This window comes from Sapajus apella, unplaced genomic scaffold (genome assembly GCF_009761245.1).
Source record: "Sapajus apella isolate SASKATOON/1434 unplaced genomic scaffold, GSC_monkey_1.0 scaffold51, whole genome shotgun sequence".
Classification (NCBI taxonomy): Eukaryota; Metazoa; Chordata; class Mammalia; order Primates; family Cebidae; genus Sapajus; species Sapajus apella.
This window is the reverse complement of record NW_022436991.1, coordinates 14959905-14965282: the sequence shown is the minus strand read 5'-3', so window position 1 is coordinate 14965282 and position 5378 is coordinate 14959905.

Sequence of the window (5378 nt, the reverse complement as noted above, 5' to 3'; positions counted from 1 at the left end):
TGGGAGTCCTTTCTCAGTGACACATAAGCTCTAGGTGTTTGCTCTCCAAATTGCCTTTCCTTGACTTGGGGAAATCGCTGAATGTTTGCGTTCCTCCTGCCACACCCTAGCCCCACGACCTTGCTGCTACATCATCCTGGCTCTCAGTCTTGAGTTCCCTAAAGCTGTGGAGTGAAAAATGAAGCCATGATGATGGCTCTTCCCTTGAGCTATGAAAGCAACTCACTGATTGAAGCAGAATGGGCTGAGGACTTGAAAATTAGGCCAGTGCAGTGGCTCACACCTGTAATCCCAGCACTTTGGGAGGCCGAGGTGGGTTGATCACCTGAGGTCAGAAGTTTGAGACCAGCCTGGACAACATGGCAAAACCCATCTCTATTTAAAAATAAAAATTAAAAAAAAAAAAAAAAAGGGGGGGCGTGGTGGCTAATGCCTGTAATCCCAGCACTTTGGCAGGACAAGGCAGGTGGATTACTCGAGGTCAGGAGATCAAGACCATCCTGGCCAACATGGTGAAACCCCATCGCTACTAAAAATACAAAAAATTAGCCAGGCTTGGTGGCACATGCCTGTAGTCCCAGCTACTTGGGAGGCTGAGGCAGGAGAATCACTTGAACCTGGGAGGTGGAGGTTGCAGTGAGCCGAGATCATGCTGTTGGACTCCAGCCTGGGCAACAAGAGGGAAACTCTGTCTAAAAAAAAGAAAAAATTATGAGAGGTCATTGTTTTGGGTTGAGCTCCTGCACTAGGCCCCAACAGAAAAGACCAAACCAAAATGGAGTTACTCATGCTAAATGCCACATAATCCAACTGACACTTTAAGGAAGGTGATAGATCCCCCAAACAGACCAGTTTTCCCTGAAAACAGGAGATTCCAGTCAAGTTGAGTCAGTGTAATATGGGTTCCCTTTGCTTTAACCCTTACAAAAAGTCACACAAAGGAACCTGATGTTAATCAATCAGCTTTTTTCCTATTGGTCTGTTTCCTTGGCCAGTGAGAGATCTTGATTCTATTTTGTAGAATGAAGGCTACACCAATTCATGAATTGCAAATAAAAGCCAATTAGATCTACATTTGTTGTCATTTTGTCTTTTGACAGGGTGAAAGGTGACTAGGAGAAACTCCACCTTGGTTTGTATATAAAAATATTATCCAGGCCGGGCGAGGCGGGCAGATCACCTGAGATCAGGAGTTCGAGAGCAGCCTCACCAACATAGTGAAATCCCGCCTCTACTAAAAATACAAAAATTAGCCAGGCATGGTGGCTCGTGCCTGTAAGCCCAGCCACTAGGGAAGCTGAGGCACAAGAATTGCTTGAACCCAGGAAGCAGAGGCTGCACTGAGCCGAGACACACCACTGCACTCCAGCCTGGGAGTGAGACTCCGCCTAAAAAAAAAAAATCCAACCACAGCAATTATTATCACGCTGGATATTTACTGAAGCTTGCAGGAGGGAAAAACACCTGGGTCATGGGTTCACTGCTGGTCGGAAGCTGAGCCAAGAACGAACCAAGTGTGCTGATACCCACGCCCCTGATTTCTAGAGTTCTGTGGCCTTCGGGGAGTCCCAGGGGAGCAGGATAAGAAGAACACCCAGTCCCCGAGTGCCCTGCTATCAGCCAGCCTTGACAGAGATCTCTGCCTGGCGGCTGGAATCACCACACAGGGCTCTGTCAACTATTACAGAAACAATTTCCTCTTCTCTTTGTAAATCTAAAGTTATCTTTTCTTTTCTGATTGCAAAAGAAGTTATTGCTGTGGAATTGCAAGACAATCCTCATCCTCTGGTCTGTCGGTCCTTTGTCCCCATGACTGAACTCCAACTTTTGCAAAACACTTACTTTTATTTTATGTTTTATTTTAGAGACAGGCTCTTCTCTGCTGCCCAGGCTGGAGTGCAGTGGTGCAATCTCAGCTCACTGAAATCTTGACCTCCTGGGTCTCAAGTGATCCTCCCACCTCAGCCTCCCGAGTAGCTGGGACTATAGGCACACACCACCACACCGTGCTAATTTTTGTATTTCTTTTTTTTTTTTTTTTTTGGAGAGGTGGGTAAGGGATGGGTCTCCCTATGTTGCCCAGGCTTGTCTCGAATTTCTGGGCTCAAGTGATCCTACTGCCTTGGCCTCCCAAAGTGCTGGGATTACGGGTGTGAGCCACTGTGACAGGCCGGCAAAAACATTAAATTATAAAATTAATGTTTCTCTGTCAGTGCTTCATGGAATTCTCATATCAGCTCTGTGCAACCATATCCTGTTCTCTTTTCTGGAAACTAGTTCCTAAAGTTTCATTTCTTTCTTTTTAGATAGAGTCTTGCTCTGTCGCCCAGGCTGGATGCAGTGGTGTGATTTCAACTCACTGCAATCTCCGTCTCCCGGGTTCAAGTGATTCCCCTGCCTCAGTCTCCGGAGTAGCTGGGATCACAGGCGTGTGCCACCACGCCTGGCTAATTTTTGTCTTTTTAGTAGAGATGGTGTTTCAGCATGTTGGCCAGGCTGGTCTCGAACTCCTGACCTCAGGTGATCTGCCTGCCTCAGCCTCCCAAAGTGCTGGGATTACAGGCATGAGCCACTGCGCCTGGCCAGAAAGTTTTGTGTCTTTAACTGTTTGGGGAAATATCATTTATTCCTTCAACAAATACCTACCATATGCCAGGGAATAGTCTGAAACTGTGGACATCATGGTAGCTAGACACACTGTCCTTTCCTCATGGAACTTACAGTGGAGGCAGACAAACAATTATAAGTGAACAAACAAATAAGAATTTCAGCACAGCTTGCACAGCTTGGACGTTTTAAAATGTCTTGTTTAAGGAACGCTTCACTGAGAAGGCATTTAAGCAAAGGCCAGAAGGAAGTTTCAGTCATGCTGAAATTCCTGTTTGTTTCCTTAAGAGCAGGTATTACCATCTGGCGTGCTACGTCTTTTACTTATTTATTTACTGGCTGATTTTTTTCACCACTGTCTCCTCAGTGCCTGAATATGGTAGATGTTTAATGAATATTTATGGACTAATAATGCTTTGAAGAAAATAAGCAGGGCCAGGTGTGGTGGCTCATGCCTGTAATCCCAGCAATTTGGGAGGCCACGGTGGGCGAATCACAAGGTCAGGAGTTCGATACCATCCTGATCAACATGGTGAAACCCCTGTCTCCACTAAAAATACAAAAATTCACTGGTCTTGGTGGCTCGTGCCTGTAATCTCAGCTACATGGGAGGCTGAGGCAGGAGAATTACTTAAACCCAGGAGGTGAAAGTTGCAGTGAGCCGAGATCGTGCCACTGAACTTCAGCCTGGAGACAGAGCTAGACTCTGTCTCAAAAAAGAAAAGAAGCAGGGCCAGGTGTGATGGCTCACGCTTGTAGTCCCAGCACTTTGGGAGGCTGAGATGGGAGGATTGCTTGAGGCCAAGAGTTCAAGACCAGCCTGGGCAATATGGTGAAACCCTGCCTCTACAAAAAAAAAAAAGAAAGAGAGAGAGAAAGAAAATTATCCAGGTATGGTGTCATGCACCTGTAGTCTCAGCTACTCATAAGGCTAAGGATCGATTGAACCCAGGAGGTTGAGGCTGCAGTGAGCTATGACTGCACCACTGCACTCCAGCCTGGGTGACAGAGCAAGACCCTATCTCTAAAAGAAAAACAACAACAATAGAAAAAAAAAAAGAGAGAGAGAAGGCAAGAGACAGAAAAACAAAGCCAGACCGCAGTTAAAGTCATAAGGACAGATCTTACTCTGTAATATGCTGTTGCAATAGGGACTGTCCAGCGTGTACTGAACTCAACTTCTATTTGTACAGAGAATCAGGGAATAAGAAGGAAGCTGAGGAGCAGGGGCTCAGTAAAGACAAGGTGGTGAAAAATTACAAAATGGGCGGGGTTGGCCCACGTGAAACTTGTCTGGGCTTGCTAACTTGTGCTTATCAACAGCGACCCTGGGCTCTTACTCTCCCACAGGGGCTGGGAGATGGCCCTATCGTCAGGTGTTGGCTGGAACAAACAGTAAGTTCCTTTTTTTTTTTGAGATGGAGTTTCACTCGTTGCTCAGGCTGGAGTGCAGTGGCGCAATCTCGGCTCACTGCAATCTCTGCCTTCTGGGTTCAAGTGATTCTCCTGCCTCAGCCTCCCGAGTAGTTGGGATTACAGGCTTGTGCCACCATGCCCGGCTAATTTTTTCTATTTTTAGTAGAGACAGGGTTTTGCCATGTTGGCCAGGCTAGTCTCAAACTCCCGACCTCAGTTGATTCGCCTGCCTCAGCCTCCCAAAGTGCTGAGATTACAGGCGGGAGCCACTGTGCCCAGACTTATACCTTCTATTAAACAAGTCCCAGGCCAGGCGTGGTGGGTCATGTCTGTAATCCCAGCACTTTGGGAGGCCGAGGTGGGCAGATCACTGGCGGTCAGGAGTGACCTACTTGCAAACAATATTTGCAAGTCATGCCACGTTAAAGGACATGGTCAACTTAACAAATGCCTCTATAAACTTCCCTGGATCCTCCAAAACCCGGCCAAATTTCTCCTGGCAGAAAGCCATATCAGATATAGAAAAAGGCACACATGGCCGGGCGCGGTGGCTCACGCCTGTAATCCCAGCACTTTGGGAGGCCGAGGCGGGTGGATCACGAGGTCAAGAGATCAAGACCATCCTGGTCAACATGGTGAGACCCCGTCTCTACTAAAAAAAAATACAAAAAATCAGCTGGGCATGGTGGCGCGTGCCTGTAATCCCAGCTACTCAGGAGGCCGAGACAGGAGAATTGCCTGAACCCAGGAGGCGGAGGTTGTGGTGAGCCGAGATCGCGCCATTGCACCCCAGCCTGGGTAACAAGAGCGAAACTCCATCTCAAAAAAAAAAAAAAGAAAAAAAGAAAGAAAAAGGCACACGTACTCTGATTGTCCTCCCAGCTCTGTCAGCAACCTCCCTCGGTGGACATAGAAAGAAACTGAAGCTCAAAAGCAAAATAAACCACACAGCTGTTTTCCAGCACATCCGGAGCTGCAACCCCTAGGCCAGGCCAGAGACTCTGCCTTGCAGGAAGTCCCCTCGGACTCTCCTCATAAGAATGACTCTCTCTTTACCCAGAGCTTATACCCTTTGCGCCTCTTGCTCCAGTCCCACCCATTTTAAGGTAGTTTGTGTCTATATCTGCTTCCCCTTTGTTTTGTTTGAGAGAGGGTCTTGCTTTGCTGCCCAGGCTGGAGTGCAGTGGCGCGATCTCACCTCCACCTCCCAGGTTCAAGTGATTCTCCTACCTCAGCCTCCTGAGTAACTGGGACTACAGGAATGTGCCACCACACTGGGCTTTTTTGTATTTTTAGGAGAGACGGGGTTTCTCCAAGTTGGTCAGGCTGGTCTCAAACTCCCAACCTCAGGTGAT